The sequence below is a fragment of the Papaver somniferum genome, chromosome 4 (assembly GCF_003573695.1).
Source record: "Papaver somniferum cultivar HN1 chromosome 4, ASM357369v1, whole genome shotgun sequence".
Taxonomy (NCBI): domain Eukaryota; kingdom Viridiplantae; phylum Streptophyta; class Magnoliopsida; order Ranunculales; family Papaveraceae; genus Papaver; species Papaver somniferum.
The window spans coordinates 65,659,271-65,681,959 of NC_039361.1; the positions used below are offsets into that span (position 1 = coordinate 65,659,271).

The window sequence follows — 22,689 nt, forward strand, 5'->3', positions numbered from 1 at the left end:
TGCCACAACAACACTGATTCCCTGACGAAGCCACTTCACAGTAAAGTCATATTCAGAAGAATTTGGGTTGAAATCCTAGTCCACCTTCATCTTAGGAATGCTCAACTCACTAATTAGTTGGTGCATGTAAAGGCTCACTGGATGGAGGAGAAAAGACCATGTCGATAATCTAGACTTTTCGGTCTCTGGATCAACTCCAACTATGGTATCGGCATCAACAAGAATTTCTGGAGAAAATTCAATCGTGATCTCAGCATCAATAACAGTCTCAGGCGCGACATCTAACTTCTTCAACTATCCATTCTCTGAAGCGTTACTCGATGGATCATACTTCTTCAAGCCCTAATGATTCATATCAAGATGTGTAGACATGATAAAATGTTCATATAAAAGTCTTCCCAAAGCTTTCACGACTGGTGGGCACAAGACAAAGTCTTTTACAAAATGATTTCATCACCTCTACAAATGAGATAAAACACACTTCAGGCCATGGGTTTACAAAAACGTAACAATGGGTGAGGAATGGGACAATGTTTCCTCAAAAAATGATGTTCGTCTATGTCTCTTTTATAACATACCAAAAGGGCACATCAATCGGACATACGAGCAGAAAGATATGCCTTCCATACTCATGTTTATGGAATCTGAAAATTTGCACGGGATTACAAGTTATGAATGTGCATGCGTCATTAACTGCCTTAGACATCTCCAAACTGAAGGATTCTTTTTGCATATGATTCCTTAGTCTCTTAGATTCAAAATTTGTGGTCAAGCACCGAATTCTGATGTCATATGAGGTCCCTGCAGCTTTCAGAGAATACAACATGCAAGCAACAATTCTTAGACGAGATTTATAACCTCCTCAGTTGATCGATGTCCACCAGGTCCTTCCACTAAGTCCTTCGTCAAGGTACCTTCAAATTCGAACACCTAGGTATTTACATCAAGTTTTTGTACCTGGGTCCTCTATCTAGGTCCTGCCAGAAGCAGGGAAAACGAAAAAAGGAGATTTAACTAAATACTGTGGACTGATGATCCACTGACCATGACGGTCAGTTCCACAGTCCAAGGCTCCTGACTGACACCAAGCTCGCTTATCCTAATCATTCATCATAAAACGAATGCTACAACCGAGACATACAACCATGGTCATTACATCATCCCCTCTTGAGAGCAACCTCAGTTATGGTCCCGTGATCAGGGTTTCAGAAGTGATGTTTCTACGCTTGACAAAAACAAAAAATGGTACTGCAAGCATCAGGCTCATGTATCAACCAAGGGTTTCATATTTCAAATTAATAAATGGCATTGAAATCCTTCATCTAGCGTTCAAGATATAAGAAAATGGTCTAAGACACAACAAGGGCGTTTTACAAAAAGCTCGTCTGAGACGATTTTACACTGTCATGCACAAAGAAGCGAGCTGGGAGCAATTGGTGAAGAATCTAAGGTTGAGTCATATGTCATTCCATTCATATGGATGTCCTCTACAACATATGCAAAATTCACAATAATTGGATAAACTAGCAAAAATATGTGGCCAAAACCTTGGACTACAAGATAACTGAAAATTTTATGAAAACCTCCTGGAAGTTTACTGTTTCGTCAATTTCGCCCCTTAAACGTGCTCAAAAACCGAAAAGCTTCTTCGTTAAAGCTTGGAAATTTTCTGAGGATAAAGAAACATGGGTAGATCACAAAAATTCGACATCGGATGAAGACCTAACTTCTGAATTTTCTGATGACGAAATTCTTCATTCATCCACATCTGAATCAGGAGCTACACTATCAACGCAAAGCCAGACTTCATCTTCAGCCAATAGTCTCATTTGGTGAAGTTGACGGTGCTTCTGCTGATAAGATATGAGCTTTTCATCTTCAGCTCTTTTCTTCTGTGATATTTCATCACGTCCCTGCTTTCCCTCCGCATCTGCTAATACCAAGAAAGCATATATATTAGCATAGTCGACTCCCAGATGATCGAGAAACATAAAATGTGTCAGCTTTCCAGCGTCTCTGAAAGGTTGATTCACCTCGGCATGAGCATATGCAGAAGTCTTCATCTTTGAATTGATATTTTTGGAGCGTTCCCCGGAAGAGCCAGAAGAGTGGTTGTAACCAGAAGCCACCACTATCTTAGGCGAAAGACATGGAGTCATGTATATACCAATAACTAACGCGTAACAAAAATGGTAACAATCCAAATCTTATCTATTTACAATTTCACTAGATATGGTGATTATAACGTCAGAATTTCGAAAACTTGCTCGTTCTCTCAAACCTGCAAAGACGAGCAAAATTCATTATTCAAAATCATGACTTCATTTTCATAAAACTGTGAACAACCCACGTGAATTTTAACATACACTGGTTTTCAAAAAATTGGACAGACGTCCATTCTACAATTGTGAAAACTCACATACATACATTATTTCACCATGTATAATTGTCTACTTTCAACAATTGTTCAAAATCAACATTGATTTTACAAAATATATATATTTAATGTGAAACTCACATAAATTTGGAATATATATATATCTTGCACCCTCTCGCGAACGTCTTTCTTTGAAACGAGAGTATATTTTCAAAGATTTCTGAAAGCTCGAAGATAAAAAGAAATCATGAAACCCTATAAAAAAAATTTTATTACTAACAGACGCACTCTGTTCAAAAAAAAAACATCTTTCTCTCGCGTGAGCATCCACCTTTGAAATGAGAGTTTATTCCATTTTGTGAAATCTCACATATTTAAAGAAAAAAAAATTGGTTTTCGTGAAAGCTCATAGGCAATTATTTTTTTATCTTTAGACTCAGGTCTATTTTGTTTGTTTCTTAAACTAACGAACGAACGTCTGTTCCTGAAACAAAGATTTCTTTTTTTTGGGCTTGGACCTGTAAACACTAAACCACCAACACCGGACGACCGATCGTCCAAATCAGCAGTGCTTCGTCTCTCTATACTCGCGAGATGACACTCTATCATACTGTCAGGTTCCTTACCTGAGCATTTCCTCGTACATGACATCATTGGAGCAAATCCGGGATTCTGAAAATGCCTTTGTACGACTAAGTCTGACTGCTTATCTCGTCCACTAGAAAATCACCATCTATTGTTTACTGCAGAACATGATTGTCCCTCACTAAGCAGGGGACTTAATGTTGATGGTGGATTTTCGACAAGGGCTAAAATCGTAAAATCATGATACTGCATGTTTCTGACCCGGCTTCAGGAACACATGTGATGAATCATATTTTATGATCCATGAACCGTTTCACGATCTTTGACTGAGTGAGCATTCCTCTCAGAGCCATGATGAATATGTTTCTCGAAAAGCCTCCTCGTCTGAGCGTTCGATGCTACACACATTTCATCATGACCTCTACGTAGAATCAAATGATTAGGCGGTTCTCTGTACATAATTGTTTGTCGGAAAGCTTAACTCCTTCAGAACGTCGACACTATACGTTGTTCCCTGACTACGTAGAGAGACCGACCTCTACATATAATAATGATTAGGCGTCTCTCTACACATAATTGTTTGTTAGAGGGATTAACGCCTTCAAGACGTCACGATACTCGTTGTTTTCTGACTATGTAGAGAGACCGTGTATAGATTCAGGCGGCTCTCTAGACATAATTGTTTTTTAGAGGGATAAACGCCTTCAGGACGTCGACAATGTACGTTGTTCCCTGACTATACACCCTTCAGAACGAGTATGATGCTTCAACTATCTCATATCTCGATTCTGCAAATAGATTAATTCTACCGTGACATTTTCATCAACTGAATTCCTAGAAAATAATCTATTATATCTCATTACTCCGTTCCCTGAATCCCTCGGATGGATTCATGGATTAGTAATAGATAACAATTTTATCTCATTACTCCGTTCCTTGAATTCCCCAACTGGATTCCATGGATTAGTAATAGATACATAATTGATTTTTATTACTCCGTTTCATGAATCATTCTTCGCTGAATTTCATGAATTAGTAATAATTACTCAAACAATTGGGAATCTGGACTATCACCAATTAAGCCCCAAGAAAATGGTGTGGTGTACTCTGTTAGAGAATTGCTCGGTCGAACTCGCATGCATTGTTATCTCAAGCATGTTTGTCAATCTTAGTGATCAAAACTATAAGTCTTGATTTCTAGTCTATTATAGCTAAGTATCAGACTAGGATATAAAGTGTAGTTGAGCTCAAGGACTTCATGGAGATTCATCATACAAGTAGAATAACTACTCAAGGAACCGGTGGAACTTCTCGACAAAAAGGTATGTGAAGACTTGAATTTATCTGTCACTCAAAAGCCTATCTACTCTATCTCCTACTCTTTGAGACAAGAAGTCTTATGCTATATATATAGACTTGGATTATACACATTTGGTATTTTGAGCCGAGTATACCTCACATATCTATATCTTGAAATATGTGTTGGTAAGCTTTTCTCTTCGATCAAGTTTATCTTTACCATGTGACGAAATTCATGATATGTTTCAATCATCTTGAAAATTGCTTTGACGAGAAATGGTGTAAGAACTATATAACGTCCTCTAAGAATGTTTCAATGATTGAAATGAGAGTTTAGATTACATCACTAATGGTGGACATAAGCATTGTTGTGGAAAAACATTTATGTATAAGTCATATTCCTTGAACAAAAGTTTGCGAACTTTGTTAATCAAGAGAACCAAAAGAATGGCGTGAGCCAAGTCCGCGAACTGCCGAAGTTCTCAAACCCGAGAATTTCTGCTGGAGTTGACAAACTACTTGCTTATCAGTCCACGAACCTAGTATGCGAACTTGAGAAGGTTATATATCTGAAGATGATTTCTGAACTTAAACTTAAAAAGACTAAGGAATGCAGTTTGCAAACCGTGGCTATAAAAGTTCATGAACTGATTCAAGTGAATCAAATCTTCCTTGCTTCAATTGTGTCTTGTGTAGTACATAAGATTTCCTTGCAATTTAACAACTCTCTAACTAGTTCATTTGAAGTCATTTGAACTAGTTATGGTGAAGAATAACATGGTTGATATGAAATGCTCATATGGCTAACCTTTTGGTTAACTATTGTTGAACCAACAAGTGCATACGTTTGGGTATGGTTAACAAACCTAGAAGCGTGCATTGTCAAGTGTGTATAACAAGCTAAGTTTTCGATCTAACGGTTGAGAAATATTAGCTTGAATCTAAATAAGGTTTTCATCTAACGGTGAATATTGAATGCTTTGTTACTAAGCTAACATTGATTACAAACCCTGATTTGAAAGACTATATAAAGGAGACATCTAGTATTGTGCAAAACTAATCCCCATACCTCACGTGTGATACTAGTTTGCATACTAGAGTCGATTCTCCTTTAACCCTTTGGTTTTCTTCTTCTAAAATCAGGTTAACGACTTAAAGACTTCATTGGGATTGTGAAGCCAGAGGGATACTACTTTTATCGTAGTTGTGTGATATGATCTTGCATCTTCTATCGTACGATTACAATCAGATTGATTGGATTGAGATTGATATCTCCGATAGGCAAGATATAAAGAGTAATCACAAACATCTTCGTCTCATTGTTTGTGATTCCGCAACATCTTGTTTCGCTACCATACGATTAAGATTGTTGTGAGGTGATTGATAACTCTAGGCTGTTCTTCGGGAATATAAGACCGGATTATCAATTGGTTCCTGTTCACCTTGATTATTATCAAAAGACGGAACAAAACCTTTATGGTTTATCTGTGGGAGACAGATTGATCCTTTGTTAGACTTGTCTGTGGGAGACAGATTTGTTTTTTGTCAAAGCCTGCGATTTTGGGTTGTAGAAACTCTTAGTTGTGGGTGAGATCAGCTAAGGGAATCAAGTGTGCAATATCCTGCTGGGATCATAGGCGTAGGAGCATAATTGTACCTTGGATCAGTGGGAGATTGATTGGGGTTCAACTACAGTCGAGTCTGAAGTTATCTTGGAGTAGGCTAGAGTCTGTAGCGACTTAATACAATGTGTGTTCAATCTAGACTAGGTCCCGAGGTTTTTCTGCATTTGCGGTTTCCTCGTTCACAAAATTTCCGGTGTCTGTATTATTTCAATTTCCGCATTATATTGTTTTATCTTTATAATTGAAATAATACAGGTTGTGCATTAGATCATCAATTAGAATAATCCAACCTTTGGTTGTTGATTGTCATTGATTGATCCTTGGATATTGGTCTTTGGTACCATCCAAGTCATTCCTTGTGTTTGATTAAAGTCTTGTTGATTTATATTAGCTCGAGTAAATCAAAACAAGAGAGAGATATTAACTCCTTGAGATACTTTTACCTAGATTGAATCTGACTGTCTAGTTGATTCTCTAGAAAGTATTTCGGAGTTAGTCCATACATATTGCTAAGCGAAATATTGGGTGGTGTTGTTAGACCCCCGCTTTTTCAATTGGTATCAGAGCAGGAAAACACGCTCAAGACCTTACAAGTCTGTGTTTGTAGCAATATGTGTATGAGAACAGAATCTCTTACGTATACCAATATGCCTCCTAAATCTTTCAACTATGTCAGTTGTCTCGAAAATAACTCAAAGGATTGTTCCTTAGTTGATTCTTCCGAATCCCGAGGTAGAAAGATTATCCCATCTTGTGTTGATCACTCTTCCTCCAATGAGACATTGGACAAAATGGCGAAAGATGAAATGGAGCTCACCAGAATCGCAAAAAATTCTGCGAATTTTGTTGATCTTCAAAATCATGATCAACTCATCGATGAATTTGAAAAGTGTATATGGTGAATTTTTGACAAGAGTTAAAATCGTAAAACCATAATTATACATGCTCCTGATCCGGCAATCAGATGAGTATTGAGGCTCATGTCTCTCGTTGAAGGATGTCTCTCAGAGTATATGTATATGTGTAGTCTCCCAGCTGAGGCAATGACACATCTCATGAATACTGAGCAATATTAGTAATTATTTCTATATAGAATCGAAAGATTGGACGACTCCTAGACAGCATGCCTTCTAGTATAGAGCGACAACGTATTCAGGATACAACAAGATTTTCCCTGACTATATAAAGGAAATATGACGTTTCAACAAGCTCATGTTTCTCAATTCTCAGATAATTAATGCTCCTAGACAGCATGCCTTCTAGTATAGAGTCGTCAGTTAATTATGTATAATCGTTAACTGAATATTAAACAATATTTTACGATTCTTAGTAATATTTCGTCACTTCAATTTGTGGTCCTTCCCAGCAGAATTCCACGGGTTAGTGATAAATATTCAACGTGCGGGGATTTGAGAAGCTATCGAGTAAGCCCCGACCAAAATGGTGTTAGTGTACTCAACAATAATGCACGAACGAGCCCCTGAATGCGCAAAGAGCATTCCAAAACATGAAGGAGCGATAAACCTATACAAAATAGGAAGAAAATAATAAATAATAAAATATCAATCAAGGCGCTGGGGACTGGGCCCACCAGCCGGACGGTCGTTCCGTGGCCAGTCCCACGTCCAATTTTATATTTTATCATATTATTTATTATTTTCCCTGATCTCATGAAAATCCCTTCATTTGAACAAATCTCCTTCGTCTCAAGGAAACTCCCCAGTCTCATGGTGTTTCATCGTATCAAAGAAACAATAAAATTTAGGAAAGGTGTCGCGGGACCGGGTCCATTAGTCGGCCGGCCCCACACCTCATGACTCCTTATTATTTTATTATTTCCCTCATCCCATGAAAATTCCTTGATTTCATGATATTTCCCTCAATTCAGGAAATATTATAAATAAGGGAGAAAACGCACGGGACCCGGGCTCATTGGCCGGCCGGCCATGCCCTAGCCATGGCCGGTCCCATACCCTCATGTCTTATTATTTTAATAATATTTGTTTCCTCATCTTATGGAAACTCCTTCACTTCAAGAAAATTCCGTTGTTTCATCAAACTCCTTGGATTCATGAAATTTCACTCAAGTTCATGAAAAATAATATAAAATTAGGGAAACCCGTGAGACCGGGCCATAGTCGTTCGGTCACGCCCTAGCCGGTCCCACACACCCCTTATTTTATCATTATTATTTTTTATGTTTCCCTCATCTCATGGAAACTCCTTGATTTCAACAAATTCCTTGGTTTCAACAAACTTCTTGATTTTATGATATTTTCCTAAAATCATAAAAATGTTATAAATTAGGAAAAAGTTCCTTGGGACCGGCTCCTTGGCCGGCCGGCCATGCCTTGGCCTAGCCGGTCCCACACCTCATGATTCCTTCATTATTTTATAATTTTATTCCTTCATCTCATGAAGTTTCACGTTTTAGCAAAATCTCTGATTTCTTCATATTTTCTCAAAATGTTGCTCAAACGCGCACCGGAAAATATCGAAACTCTCAGGACTCAGACACAGACATTATGGTGATGCGGGCATGTCTCCTTGACCGACCAAGGCTGGCCTTGAGGTTTGAAATTATCCGGTCCCACGTGTTTTAATAATTTTGACCTAATTTGCTCAATTGCTCATACTGGGTCCAAACCCTTCTCAAACAGCTGGGAGTTTGTTAAAACGACCATCAACTGGTCCCATGAGGCCGGTCTCATGATTCCTTGGTCATTCCCTCATCTCTCCATAATCAGGTTCTACCACCTGACGCTCACACGAGCATTATTTCTAATAAATGATTAAACCAGCATTTAATCATATTTTCGCCAACTGGTCTTCAGGAGACTTTGGTATTTTTGCTCATCTGAGCATCTGGGCGTTACATGGTCGACTCGTCATCCCACGTAGTCGATCCCTCCTTCACTCTGTGGTTGATTTTCAATAATCATCAATCGATCAAAAATTAGGGTTTCGAATCCAGTGCTCTGCAAAAACATAATTCCGAGCAGATTCAAATACTAATAACTTTACGTTGATCCTATGATCAACACTTTTATTATTATACTCGGCCTAGAAGTCAGCATCTTAAATTAATATTAAATTTTGTCCTGCCACCAACAATTCATCAGATGAGAAATATTCGTTCGGATGAGCAATATTTGCTCAGACTAGCAATATTTGCTCAGACTAAGGAATATTGGTTCAACTATCAATGTTCAACAATTCAACAACATTTGCTCGCCTTAAATTATCAATATTTATTCGAAAATGATACCTTCGTCTCAACAGACATGCTCAATCCATGAGTCTCAGAACATTTTCAAATTATGTTCAACTCAGCAATACAAGGACTCATCGTCCCATAAAGTCAGAAACTGACTCCACAATCACGGGATGTCAATCGTGTCACATGGGGGGTATTAACTAGGGTTTTTGTCTGGCGGTCTATGACATGTGTGTTCATACACATGATGAGAATGTGAGCAAGTCGTGCAATCAGTTGGAGGAGTTAGCAAAGTAGTGGATGGGAAATAAACTAAGTCTCCACACGATGAGCAACTGGTTTTGACACGACTTCCCACTTTCCCACTCTTTGACTTCAACAACTATCACACTTCATGGTATCAAGGTGTTTACAATTCCAGCAATATAAAAAGGCCTCTGAATCTTGATTGAAACAGACAAGAATTTCTCAACAAGTTCACACAGACAATCTTTCGTCTACACGAACTCATCGTTTGAGCAATCACTCTCAACTGAGTAAAATTCAATCATTCGGAACTTTCTTATGCAGAATACATAACAAACCTACAATCTCGATCACCATTGATCTCACACATTTATCAGCTTCCCTCCTACAAATCAACGCATCCTCTCTTGTGACTGAATTGACTCTGAAACGGCCATTATCTTGGTTTAGGCTGGAGTCCTACAGATTGATCTCTCGAACTTAAAGCACTCCCTTCTTGCAGTGCATCTGTGTGAGGTTAAATATTTCGCTCGGTTCAAGGAGTCTCCTCCGCATGGTCGTCTCCTCTATCCCGTAAAAACCAGCAAATCGTTTTTCCCCATCTACAAAAAGTCTATTGATCGAGAACGTGTACTCTATAAAATTATTGAGTCTTTTTCTAAGGATATTGAGAAACTTCTTCAAGAGAATAATCTACAGCGTGAAAAGATTTGTGATCTTGAAAAGGTTATCAAAGAAGGCTTAATTAGAGAAAAACGTTTGATCAAGACGCATTCATCTGATATTGACAGAATTCGTGTTGAAAAAGAGAAGCTGGAAGCAACACTCTCACTAGCCCATGAACAGTGTATGACCTTGAAAAAGGAAAACTCTGTCTTAAGGAAAAATTCTTCTATTCCAACTGTTCCTCTTGATATACAGTACGTGGAGAAATATCCTCCAAAAGAACATTGTGTCGAGAAAAGTTTATATAACTTGCAATCTTCTCACAGGGCTGTAAAAATGCCGTTTGTTGCGTTTTCTCCACGAACCTGTACTTTCTGTGGAAAAGGGAATCACTATGCTATCCGTTGTTTTTCCAGGAAGAAACAAATTTCCAAGCTTCATAATTTGCTTCTTTCCACTGTCAATGGGATAAATAGTCAGTCGACTACTGCAGTGAATCCCATGCTCACAAGAAACCAGACATCTTATAAAAATGATCTCTTTCCTAGGAATCATTACAGGACTTCTGTGCATTTTAGTGGTATAAAGTCTTATGCTGCTGATGAAAGCATGACCTTTGCTTATAAGAACAACTCTGGTGAATCTAAGTCTAGAGTATGGAGACCCATTTCGGAAAATCCTATAGAACCGATCTCTAGAGGTCTTAGACTCAGTAATCAGAAAGCTTCTTCTCTTGAGCTTTCAGGAAGGGCTGTGAGAAATTTCTCTAAATTTGAAAATAGCCAAGGGAAGACAAGAAATGCTAAGGTCATACATCCTGGTGAAAAACACAACTATTCTCTCAATACCTATGGTGAGACTATGTCTCCCTCTGCTACCTAGTAGTAGAAAGTTTCATTCTTGTATCTAACTTGAGAGATACAAGGATGATGATTCAGAGACGCTCAAGTATTTAGTTGATTTTTCATCTGTTTGATTGATAGCTTCTTTGTGAGTTTTTAGTATTTCTTCATTGTGACTCTTCTAACTTGTTCAAAAGCATTAAATGTCACAATATGCAGTTTTCCATGTTTGGTACATCCTTTTTGTTCATACGTCCGGGTTAGTCCACGGACGTCCATATCTCCTCAAGGAACTCTAAGGTTTCTGTTTAGGGTGTACCACTTAACATATATATATCTCATATATATGTGTTCTTAATCTTTAAAAAGGATGTCCATGGAAACTGTACCTAAAGAAGAAGTAACCCCTACAATGGAGGAAGACCTAAAAGGATGTGATCCAGCTCAAGATTTTGTTCTGAAGAAGATGCTCGAAAGAAAAGAGTATAACTCTTGGATTGGAGAATCTGTAAAGGATTTAATTCTCGTTCAAAGTGAGGTTAAGAACGAACTTGCTAACCTTGAATTGCAAATAAACCAGCTTATTGATGGACATGCCAAAATCCTTGGTAATCAGAATATCTTAATCAGGAATCAGAAGAAAGTTATCCTCGACTGCGCCAAAGCTAGACATCTTGATCGCAATCTTGACCGAAAAACTAATGTTTTAACTCTTGAACATGGTGTTTCAATTGTCAAGAAGATCAAGGATATCAGTGATACTTACTTTGATGGTCCATTTCAAAGGTATGAAGTGGTCAAAAAAATCTGATTCAATTGTTGCATAGTATGTCTTCTTTTTGGTTTAATTGGAAGAATAACTAGTTCTTTGAATAGCAATAATTGTGACTACACATAGCTATTATGTTTCATCTTCTTGTTCTTTTTTTTTTAGGTTTATTGGTTTAAATTCTAAAAATATTTGGAGGATGATATTTTTGCGGTATTAATCTTTATGATTTGTTATATTACAATGGGTTATGGGATATTGGTGTTTACGTCCATGAACTATATTTGTCCCATACTTTGTCAAAAGTAAAGTCGTTCGTGTTCGGTGTTCACGTATTGGTAAAAGAATGAATGGACTTTTGGCAAATACAAAAGTTAAGCCTATATTGTCAATCTTGATGGAAGATAGGTTAAAATATTTTGTTTTCAAGGATTATGTCTATTATTGTCGTTATGCAAATAGTGATTGAAGATAGAATGAATCCTTGTGTATTACGCAGTATAAATCATCCCTGATCCATATTTTATATATTATTGTGAGGCTCCGTAATGTATCTTATGTTGAGCATCATACAACCAAGTTGATTTTCTTAGCTTAGTTGTTGTTCCGTGAGATATGTTATGTCGAGCATATTGAACTAAATTAATCATCTTTTTTGGTTATTTAGTAATTGCTCCGTAAGTATTCTTATGTCGAGCAAATGACAATTAAATTGATTACTTTTGTAATTATTTTGGTTGTGTATTCCAATTAGATTAATTATGGGTTCTCTTGTAATTAATCTAGTTGAGTACTTTCGTGACTCCATAAGGTTTTCTTGTGTTGAGTATATGAACGGTTAAGCTAATCATTTTCTTATGGTTAACTTAGTCGTAGCTCCATAAGTTATCTTATGTTGAGCACAATCAATTGAATTGATCACATTTTGTGTTTAATTTGATTATGTATTCCGATTAAATAAATCATGGGTTTACTTGTGATTAATTTGATTGAGTTTTTGGATATAGAAAATCATTTTCATGGTTTTTTGGTGTCCAATAAATTCCTCTTTTCTTTTGAAATTAAGGTCGCTGTTGTTGTTCTTTCGGGAATGACATCAAATGGGGGAGAGTTCTTTTGAACTTGTGCTTAATGGTCATATCTTGAGGGATGTGCGGCTGTGGAATTTTAGAGGGGTTATCTTGTATCTTTAAACTCCTTGATGAATGTATTTAGCTTCGGCTTTATGATTGCATCTAAATTAGTTGGTATGTATTTTTTCTTTTAGTCATAAAATGTCTCTTTCGGAAATTTCATTATGATCCCGTTCTTGTACCTTTGCCAATTTTATTGACAAAAAGGGGGAGAATTAATATGTAGTTCACACTACAAATATATATGGTTTTCGGATCATTGTGTAAGGGGGAGTGGTTTCCATGTGAGATGGAGTATTGACTAAGAGGGAGTGATACATATCACCATAATATTATTGTTGAAGTTGTGATACAATTGAACTCTGACACTGTGCAATAATACTATGACACTGTATAACAATGATCGAGAACTATGTTTTCTCATTGTTATAGCTACGAATCTTCAACAGCGGTGATGCTAAACTTTCAACCTTTGGGATCATTGGAGTACTTGGAAGTGACGAAGATTTCGAGGAATGTTGAAGATTAGACATGTGGAATAGGAGCTACTAAAGTTTCTTTATCTTTTTTGTATTCCATATGTATTGATAGTTTTGTCACTAAAATTGACAAAGGGGGAGATTGTTAGAGCATTTCTCGGTCGAACTCGCATGTGTTGCTATCTCAAGCATGTTTGTCAATGTTAGTGATCAAAACTATAAGTCTTGATTTTTAGTATATTATAGCTAAGTCTCGGACTACGATAGAAAGTGTAGTTGATCTCAAGGACTTCATGGCGATTCATTATACAAGTAGAAGAACTACTCAAGGAACCGGTAGAACTTCTCGACAAAAAGGTATGTGAAGACTTGAACTTATCTGTCACTCAAAAGTCTATCTACTCTATCTCCTACTCTTTGAGACAAGAAGTCGTATGCTATATATATAGACTTGGATTAGACACATTTGGTATTTCGAGCCGAGTATACCTCGCCTATCTATATCTCGAAATATGTGTTGGTAAGCTTTTCGCTTCGATCAAGTTTATGTTTACCATGTGACGAAAGTCATGATATGTTTCAATAATCTTGAAAATTACTTTGACGAGAAATGGTGCAACAACTATATAACTTCCTCTAAGAATGTTTCAATGATTGAAATGAGAGTTTAGATTACATAACCAATGGTGGACATAAGCATTGTTGTGGAAACACATTTATGTATAAGTCCTATTCCTTGAACCAAAGTTTGCGAACATTGTTGATCAAGAGAATCGGAAGAATGGCGAGAGCCAAGTCCGCGAACCCAGTCCGAAGTTCTCAAACCCAAGAATTTCTGCTGGAGTTGACAAACTACTTGCATGAAGCTAATTCCACAAACTCAGTCCGTGAACCCAGTCCGTGAACCGGCGAAGTTCTCATTCCCGAGAATTTTTGCTGGAGTTTGTAAACTCTCCCCGGTAACTTAAGTCCGCGAACCTAGTCTGTGAACTTGAGAAGGTTATATGTCTGAAGATGATTTCTGAACTTAAACTTAAAAAGACTAAGGAATGCAGTTTGCAAACCGTGGCTATAAAATTTCATGAACCAATTCAAGTGAATCAAATCATCTTTGCTACAATTGTGTCTTGTTTAGTGCATAAGATTTCCTTGCAATTGAACAACTCTCTAACTAGTTCATTTGAAGTCATTTGAACTAGTTATGGTGAAGAAGAACATGGTTGATATGAAATGCTCATATGGCTAACCTTTTGGTTAACTGTTGTTGAACCAACAAGTGCATACGTTTGGGTACGGTTAACAAACCTAGAAGCGTGCATTGTCAAGTGTGTATAACAAGATAAGTTTTCGATCTAACGGTTGAGAAATATTAACTTGAATCTAAATTAGGTTTTCATCTAACGGTGATTTTTTTTTTAATATTGAATGCTTTGTTACTAAGATAACATTGATTTCAAACCCTGATTTGAAAAACTATATAAAGGAGACATCTAGTATTGTGCAAAACTAATCCCCACACCTCACGTGTGATACTAGTTTGCATACTAGAGTCGATTCTCCATTAACCCTTGGTTTTCTTCTTCTAAAACCAGGTTAACGACTTAAAGACTTCATTGGGATTGTGAAGCCAGACAGATACTACTTTTGTTAGAGCATTGCTCGATCGAACTCGCATGCATTACTATCTCAAGCATGTTTGTCAATGTTATTGATCAGAACTATAAGTCTTGATTTCTAGTCTATTATATCTAAGTCTCAGACTAGATAGAAAGTGTAGTTGACCTCCAGGACTTCATGGCGATTCATCATACAAGAAGAAGAACTACTCAAGGAACCGGTGGAACTTCTCTACAAAAAGGTATGTGAAGACTTGAACTTATCTGTCACTCAAAAGTCTATATACTTTATCTCCTACTTCTTGAGACAAAAAGTCGTATGCTATATATAGACTTAGATTATACACATTTGGTATTTCGAGCCGAGTATACCTCGCTTATCTATTTTTCGAAATATGTGTTGGTAAGCGTTTCGCTTCGACCATGTTTATCTTTACCTAGTGACGTAAGTCATGATATGTTTCAATCACTTTGAAAATTGCTTTGAAGAGAAATGGTGTAACAACTATATAACATCCTCTAAGAATGTTTCAATGGTTGGAATGAGAGTTTAGATTACATAACCAATGATGGACATAAGTATTTTTGTGAAAATACATATATGCATAAGTCCTATCCCTTGAACCAAAGTTTGCGAACTTTGTTGATCAAGAGAAACCGGAAGAATGGCTTGTTGCCAAGTCCGCGAACTCAGTCCGCGAATTTTCGAACTTCTCATCCCGAGAAATTCTGCAGGAGTTGACAAACTTGTTGCGTGAGTACCAATCCGCGAAACGGCGGAAAGTCTTTGCCGATATTTTCTGCTGGAGTTTGTAAACTCTGCCCGGTTGCTTAAGTACGTGAACCTAGTGTGCGAACTTAAGAAGGTTATATATCTGAAGATGATTTCTGAACTTAAACTTATAAAGACTAAGGAATGCAATTTGCAAACCGTGGCTATAAAGTTCATGAACCGATTTGAGTGAATCAAATCATCTTTACTTCAATTTTTTCTTGTGTAGTACATAAGATTTCTTTGCAATTGAACAACTCTCTAACTAGTTCATTTGAGTCATTTGAACTAGTTATGGTGAAGAAGAATATGGTTGGTATGAAATGCTCATATGGATAACCATTTGGTTAACTATTGTTGAACCAACAATGTACACGTTTGGGTACGGTTAACAAACCTAGAAGCGTGCAGTTCATTTGTGTATAACACGCTAAGTTTTCGATCTAACAGTTGAGAAATATTAGCTTAGATCTAAATCAGGTTTTCATCTAACGGTGGATATTGTTTGCTTTGTGACCAAGGCGAAACCCTGATTTGAAAGACTATATAAGGGGACATCTAGCAATTCTGCAAAACTAATCCCCACACCTCACGTGTGATACTAGTTTGCATTCCAGAGTCCTTTCTCCTTTAACCTTTGGTTTTATTCTTCTAAAACTAGGTTAACGACTTAAAGACTTCATTGGGATTGTGAAGCCAGACCGATACTACTTTTATCGTAGTTGTGTGATCTGATCTTGCATATTCTACCGTACGAGTACAATCGGATTGATTGGCTTGAGATTAATATCTCTGATAGGCAAGATATAAAAAGTAGTCACAAACATCTTCGTCTCATTGTTTGTGATTTTGCAACATCTTGTTTCGCTACCATACGATTAAGATTGTTGTGAGGTGATTGATTTATCTTGGCTGTCCTTCGGGAATATAAGACCGGATTATCAATTGGTTCCTATTCACCTTGATTATTATCAAAAGACAGAACAAAAACTTTAGGGTTTTTCTGTGGGAGACAGATTGATCCTTTGATAGAGTTGTCTATGTGACACAGATTTGTTTATTGTTAAAACCTGCGATTTTGGGTCGTAGAAACTCTTAGTTGTGGGTGAGATCAACTAAGGGAATCAAGTGCACGGTATCTTGCTGGGATCAAAGGCGTAGGGATTACAACTGTACCTTGGATTAGTGGGAGACTGATTGGGGTTCAACTACAGTCCAGTCCGAAGTTAGCTTGGAGTAGGCTGGTGTCAGTAGCGGCTTAATACAGTGTGTGTTCAATCTGAACTAGGTCCCGGGGTTTTTCTGCATTTGCGGTTTCCTCGTTAACAAAATTTCTGGTATCTGTGTTATTTCAGTTTCCGCGTGATATTGTTTTATATTTATAATTGAAATAATACAGGTTATGTGTTAGATCATCAATTATAGTAATCCAACCTTTGGTTGTTGATTGTCATTGATTGATCCTTGGATATTGGTCTTTGGTACCATCCAAGTTATTCTTTGTGTTTGATTAAAGACTCCCTGATTTCTATTAGCTCGAGTAAATCAAAACAAGAGAGAGATATTAACTCCTTGAGATACTTTTATCTAGATTGAGTCTGACTGTCTAGCTGATTCTCTAGAAAGTATTTTGGAGTTAGTCCATATAGATTGCTAAGCGAAATATTGGGTGGTGTTGTTAGACCCACGCTTTTTCAATTGGTATCAGAGCATGCAAACATGTTCAAGACCTTACAAGTCTGTGTTTGTAGCGATCTGACTTTACGGACAAGAGTACTATCTCTGATAAACGCGTCACCAGAAATAAATGTTCTATATCGTCTAACTCTATTAAAAAGAAAGGTTCCTCAATCTCGAATATAAATGAATCTTCTATACTGACGAGACAGACAAACACTGACATGTGTGATCCCGATTACCCTTCAAAAGAGAGCTTCTCTATTAATGAACGAGATTCAGCTGAAGAGAGTAAATTGATTCTAAATCTTGTTAGAATCCAAGCTGATAGATTCAAGCGGTTGAAGCACCATGTCAATGTTCTACTTGGTGTAATAAGAGATTGCAAACCCAAAGGTAATTCTGAAGCTCATTCTTCGTGTACGTCTCTTGAAGCTAGCCTCAGAAGAGATGCCTTGGAAATTGACCATCGCTTGAGTAAGCTCTCTATTCAAGGATGCTCAAAGCAATCTAATATGTCAAGTACTTCTGACACAACTAAAGATGATTCATGCTCAGAAGTAAAAACGAAATCCCCTTCTAGTAAAACGGATGTGCCTGAAGTCACCAACACTCAAGGATCAAATGGAGGGAAGAAATCTTCTAACGGTGATATTAAGACTGTACTATCTAATCATTCTAATGACCAGAAAGTATTTCTTGTCTGCGAGACAAAGAGTTCTGTTAAACAAAAAAGAACCTCTAGGTTGAAGAAAAATACCTTGTTTCAACTTCAACACACCTTAGATTTAATTCTTAAAGGTGTAACTGACATTCGTATGACTAAACCAATTGGTTTTCGTACCTACCCTGTGTATGTTATCAGGAAAGTCAGTTCAATGAGTTCCTCGAACACACAAGTACAAAATAGACGTCTTAATAAACATCGTCTAAAGGAAGATTGTGTCATGGTCTCTGGAAATAACGCTACTCCTGTTGAGAAAGGAAGTTCAGAAGAAAGAAGAAAAATTGATGAAATGAGAGATAATCTGAAAAAGATAATAGAAGGGTATAAAGAATTCTTCAACAGGTTGTCCTCCTCCTCAAACCAAAATTCTTCTGGTAAGAACTCAAACTATGTCTCGTATTTTGATGACAGTAAGTTTTATGATAATTTCTCACATAATGAGGAGTCCCTCTCTAGATTCATGAGGAAAAAGAGACTTGACCATAAACACAAATCTCTTGATGAGCTTGTGGCTCATACTTGTGCTAATTAATCACAAGGGTTGAAGAGCTTACTCATAAAAACCCTGTTTAGTAAGATGTGTTAATATTCAGGTATACTTTTAGCACTTGCGTCTATTAAGTTGAGCTATCTTCTTATCGTCCATAGCTAATCTTTTTGATTACAGATTCACTGTGCTTAAAGTATTGTCTATGTCTAAAGTGTGATTTTCTTTAGGAAGTCTTCGTCTGAATCTTGTTTCTTGCTTCAACTATGCTCGAAATTGTTTTCCTGTGTTATGGGATTTTTCGAGTCTTTTGTTGCAAAAGTCCCTTTTAGGCTTTATTTTGGGGGGGCAACTTGTACTCGAACGGATATCCGTGTTCTGGGATGAGTCAACTGTTTAAGAAAACCCTAGAATCCCTTCCCTAAGAGACCCTTAAATATCAACCTATTGAGTTACAAAAGTCACGTACGCATACTCTAGGTTGGCTTCTGGGTTGTCAAGAATGTCTTCTTCTTCATCTTGCTATGGTGGTTTTGCAAGAGGATTCCTTGACAAGGGTTGTGTTGTTGAGTCCAAGAAAAAAAGAACCCTTGTAGATGAAGATCATCCTAATGCTTCATGTTATTTTGCTTATGTTCATGAGGATGCTGAAAAGGATGATATGATTTCTGCTGAAGTTGTTCATGACTTTCTTAAGTACTTTGGGGAAGAAAACAAGAGCTCATTGTGACTCTGAAAAATCTTGATGCATTGAAAACTGAGTTGGAAAAGGTTATTGTTGACCTTGGTCTCATAAAGTCTTACATCAATGATCTTCGCAAAGAGAATCACCTCTCCGATGTTGCAATGAATGATGTTGATCACAAGCTCAAAGACCCTTTGTCTCATGAGGATTCTGAACCGTCCATATGATCTTAGTTCGTGTTCAGAATAGAACTGGAGTCTGTTTTTCGTTAGCTTGTTTTTATTTGTTGCCTAGTATGTCTTGTTTTTGATTTAGTTGGAAGAATAACTAGTGTTTGGAATAGCAATGATTGTGACTACACATAGCTATTATTTTTCATCTTCTTGATCTTTTTAGGTTTATTTGGTTTAAATTCTAAAAATATTTGGAGGATGATGGTTTGCAGTATTTAATCTTTATGATTTGTTATATTGCAATTTATTATGGGATATTGGTGTTTACGTCCGTGAATTATGTTGTCCCATATTTTATCAAAAGTAAAGTCGTTCATGATTGGTATTCATGTATTGATTTGAGAATGAATAAACTTTTGACATATACAAAGTTAAGCCTATATTTTCAATTCTTTGATGGAAGATCGGTTAAAATCTTTTGTATTCAAGGATTATGTCTATTAAATATCGTTATGCAAATAGTGATGGAAGATAGAATGAATCCCTGTGTATTCCAGAGTATTGATCTTATGTTGAGCACGATACAACCAAGTTGATTAATTTTTTATTATCTTTGTTGGTTGTTCCATAAGGTACTTTATGTTGAGCATGAACTAAATTAATCATCTTGTTTGGTTATTTAGTTATTGCTCCATAAGTCTTTTTATGAGCAAAACAAATCACAATTAAATTGATTACTTTTGTAGTTAGTTTGGTTGTGTATTCCAATTAGATTAATTATGGGTTCTCTTGTAGTTAATCTAGTTGAGTATTTTCATACTCCGTAAGATTCCTCTTATGTTGAGTATATGAACGACTATCCTATTCATTTTCTAATGGTTATGTTAGTCGTATGCTCCGTAAGTTCTCTTATGTCGAGCATAATCAATTAAGTTGATCACTTTTGTGTTTAATTTGATTGCGTATTCCGATTAAATTAATCATGGGTTTACTTGTGATTAATTTGATTGAGTTTTTGGATATAGAAAATCATTCTCGTGGTTTTTGGTGTCCAATAAAAATCCTTCTTTTCTTTTGAAATTAAGGTCGCTCTTGTTGTTCCCTTGGGAATGGAATCAAATGGGGGAGAGTTCTTTTGAACTTGTGCTTAATGGTCATATCTTGAGGGGTGTGCGGTTGTGGAATTTTAAAGGGGTTATCTTGTATCTTTAAACTCCTTGATGTATACTATTACCTTCGGCTATATGATTGCATCTAAATTAGATGGTATGTATTTTTTTCTTTTAGTCATGAAATGTCTCTTACGGAAATTTCATTATGATCTCGTTCTTGTACCTTTGCCATTTTTTTGGACAAAAAGGGGGAGAATTAATATGTAGTTCACACTACAAATACATATGATCTTCGGATCATTGTGTAAGGGGGAGTGGTTTCCATGTGAGATGGAGTATTGACTAAGGGGGGGTGATACATATCACCATAGTATTATTTTTGAAGTTGTGATACAATTGAACTCTGACACTGTGCAATAATACTATGACACTGTATAACAATGATCGAGAACTATGTTTTCTCATTGTTATAGCTACGAATCTTCAACAGCGGTGATGTTAAACTTACAACCTTTGGGATCATTGGAGTACTTGGAAGTGACGAAGATTTCGAGGAATGTTGAAGATTAGACATGTGGAATAGGAGCTACTAAAGTTTCTTTATCTTTTTTCTATTCCATATGTATTGATAGTTTTGCCACTAAAATTGACAAAGGGGGAGATTGTTAGAGCATTGATCGGTCCAACCCGCATGTGTTGCTATCTCAAGCATGTTTGTCAATGTTAGTGATCAAAACTATAAGTCTTGATTTCTAGTCTACTATAGTTAAGTCTCAGACTAGGATAGAAAGTGTAGTTGAGCTCAAGGACTTCATGGAGATTCATCATACAAGAAGAAGAACTACTCAAGGAACCGGTGGAACTTCTCGACAAAAAGGTATGTGAAGACTTGAACTTATCTGTCACTCAAAATTCTGTTTACTCTATCTCCTACTTCTTGAGACAAAAAGTCGTATGTTATATATAGACTTAGATTATACACATTTGGTTTTTTGAGCCGAGTATACCTCGCCTATCTATATCTCGAAATATGTGTTGGTAAGCGTTTCGCTTCGACCATGTTTATCTTTACCTAGTGACGTAAGTCATTGTTGATGGTGGATTTTAGCTCAGGGCTAAAATTGTAAAACCAAAAATAATGTGCTGACATCCTGCAAAGGGTAAAGCCATTGGATAAGCGATGAGCGCAGAAAACCTCTTGCTTTATTTATTTGAAGCAATTCAATAAATATACAAAATTCACCCAGAATGGTGCATATATCAACAATCCCAGACATTCCGTGTATTTGTAGCATTATTAATTAATGCATGAGTTGCCTTGTATTTCCTGTGCTGTTCTCAGCAGAACTCTCGTTATTGGTGCGGCATGACGACTGAGTGTTTACTCTCAGCAGAGTAACACGAATCTCCAAGTGTCAAAGGTATGCACGAAATAACCGCGGGCCATACCATTCTCAAACCAAGAGGACCCTGTGTCGGTGCGCTTATATTATCCCGATCGAGCATGTTTAATTCCCTAAGGGAAATCTAGACTGTCCATGTCAGTCTCAGAAACGATCGCGGACACGCAATTTGGCCGCATAATTTAACTAACCTAGACAAACCCTAATAGGAGCAGGCAATCACCGTGATGTTCACCGGCGGGCCCGCCTATTCCCTAGACGGCCGAACACCACATTATACCCCTAACGCCTGTCAAACATCGTCCCCAAAGAGGGATGGCCGCGTTGCTTTGGGAAGGCTCAAACGAGCAAGACCACTCGAAGCAGTCTTAAAATCATCATGATCGTCCAACTTCACCAGCCTGGTTGGACGGATTAGATCATCCCATGATTGGTCAGTGAAGCGCTAATGCACACATTAGCGGGCCCACTCCTCACCCACCTGATCGGTTTTCTCACGACCTAGCCCTAGAGCAACGAAAGCTTGCTCGAAGTATGGCTGACGTGATACTTAAAGGGTCACGGAAATCCCACTAGCGTCTTAAATCGATCACAACCATCCAACTTCGCCAGCATGTTTGGATGGATTAGATCACGCCTAGGACCATCGGGCAGGAACACATAAGTTTACCGTCGGCCCAACATGGGCCCCGCATGGTCGGTCTCCCCAAAGGAGGAGCATAGCCTGCCAAACCGTTTGGCCAAAGTTGCGCACGCGTGACTGATCCAAAACCCTAATTAGGGTTTGTGGCATTACATA

The 22,689-nt window shown here is 37.3% G+C and overlaps 1 pseudogene; it reads left to right on the top strand.

Annotated features, from left to right (window-relative positions):
- LOC113272637 overlaps window positions 1-22,689 on the top strand; it is a 235,065-nt pseudogene that overhangs the window by 101,860 nt on the left and 110,516 nt on the right.